Here is a 2,174-nt window from a genome sequence, read left to right on the forward strand (position 1 = left end):
GCTGGCTGAAAGAAAGAAAGAAGGGATATTTACAAGAGGATGCTCTATTTCGTGTACTCAATTCAAAATTTGAAATGCATGCGGATGGAATGCCTGACCCCTTATCATACCAAAAAGCTATAAGCTATCATCTCAAAGCGCCTTGACCGTTTGAAAGGAAGATTATATAAGACGTTTTCGCATGCCAAACATGTCCTTCATCTCTTATTCTGCTTCTTTACATTGCATTCGCTTGCCTCTTTTTTTTTCTTTTTTCTTTCTGTGGATGTTTGTTTCTTTTGCATGGCCATGCATCTTGGATTTTATAATTTTAATTTGCTGTTCCCTTTTGACTGTAATTTGTGTGTTCTTTTATGTTTTTATTGTAATTCATCCTTCTTTCTTTTGCCCTGCTTGTTTGCATCAATTGCCCTGGTGATTTTATTTTGTTGTTGTAATGTAGAGCAGGAGAATTGAAAAAGAATGTTGCCCATTGGAGTGGAAGGCAGGTATGGGTTTGTTTTTAAATTTAGGTAGTTTTTATTGATAAATCTGTACAGTGAGAAGCTTCATAGTAGATAATGGTTAATAGTTATCTTCTGGTTTTAGCTGCATAGAGCCCTAATCATTAAACTGACTGTCTTCATTATTTCTACATCACAATGAAGCTGTGGGAATTGCAAGGCCTTTAACCATAGAGATAATGCTTTTATTTTTCTTTTCTGGTTTTAGCTGCATAGAGCCCTAATCATTAAACTGACTGTCTTCATTATTTCTACATCACAATGAAGCTGTGGGAATTGCAAGGCCTTTAACCATAGAGATAATGCTTTTATTTTTCTTTTGGCAATTCTTGCATTTGGGTTTTGATCTGGTTAATAATTTTGCCACAGGTGAAAGGGAGGGTTTGCAACAGGTGAAAGGAAGGCTTATGACACGAGAAACTTTGGTTTCTATACCTGTCTTATGTTTATTTGACTCAATCTGCCTCAGCGGCGGTGTTCACATATTTCTTAAATGGTGTGTATATGGTTTGCAGTGAATATGGGAAAACAAGATTGCAACGCAGGACAGGATACGAACGTGCCAAAGGATGCTCGTACACCTTTTGGTTTCATCATTAGGGAAGGTAAGCCAACTTACGTCTTTTAATTCTCGGTTTCCAAGACATAAAACATTCACCATTCTCGGTTTACTTAACAATATTGTAACAGGTGGAGTCAGCTTGACAGGCCGGACAGGCAAAGTGCTGGAGGATGCTCGTACGCCCTTTGCTTCATCATTACGTAAGGTAAACGACGATCCTTTATTTCTCGGTTTGCAAGACAGAAAAAACATTCACTAATCTCGTTTAATAATATTGTTAACAGGTCGAGAGGCACCTGATTTGTCTTTTATCCGACGAACAGATGTTCGTACACCTTTCGTGCATTATAAGGAGTAAGGTAGGTACGGACCTTTCAACTCTCGCTTTCCTAAAGAGACGAAAACATTCATTGATGTCGGTATCTCGTAGTCCTTTCTGATAAATATTAGATGATGAGTTTTAACATTAATTTTTTCCATATTTCCTCTTCTGTTCGCATTCTTTTTTCAGGATAGATCACCAGATATGGTTTTGTTAGTTAACAGGCTGCACTAATTTGTATGGAGCGCTAAAAGTACTCTTATCGTTCGAGCTTTTGGAAGGAGTCATGGACACAAGCCTGCTGAAGAATATCACGAGCCTCTGTCATGTATGTACACATTGTTTTGGTTGTATGTTTTCGGTTGGCTGTCTTTTCCCTTTTCATTTTTATCCATTGGCTAGGCGATTTAATTTGGATGTTGTTAAATTTCTTTTCTAATTTATATATTTCGGACGAGCTTTAAACTTTTAGTTATGCATATCGATGTTGTTATTTTTCTTTTCTAATTTTTATATAGTTCAGGCGAGCTTTAAACTTTAGTTATGCATGTCTATATAGTACATAATGGGATTCCGCCTTGGTAGAGAGTGTCAGAGAGCCGTAGGAGTTGTATCATGAAACCGACACTGTATAGAGTTAAAACTTAAAATTGGTTTTCATAGGTTCTGCCAGTTGAAGACAGCCATGCAGTCCAAAACTTATCTTCTTCTTCGTTCAGTGATTTCATGGTCCAACACTAATTTGGAATTCCTATGAATGTTGATATCATTTAATCCTGTTTCTTAT

General features: G+C 36.9%; 1 long non-coding RNA gene across 1 annotated transcript; it reads left to right on the forward strand.

The window, feature by feature from the left end:
- The first annotated feature begins 257 nt into the window (after nt 1-257).
- On the forward strand, nt 258-1,272 carry LOC149215305 (uncharacterized). Its single transcript, XR_016250471.1, has 4 exons — nt 258-488; nt 873-895; nt 1,019-1,108; nt 1,194-1,272. It is a non-coding gene; the product is annotated as an uncharacterized LOC149215305 (long non-coding RNA).
- The last annotated feature ends 902 nt before the right edge of the window (nt 1,273-2,174 follow it).

This window comes from Pinus tabuliformis, chromosome 1_1 (genome assembly GCF_031772625.1).
Source record: "Pinus tabuliformis cultivar Carrire ecotype Pingquan chromosome 1_1, CPIR1, whole genome shotgun sequence".
NCBI lineage: Eukaryota > Viridiplantae > Streptophyta > Pinopsida > Pinales > Pinaceae > Pinus > Pinus tabuliformis.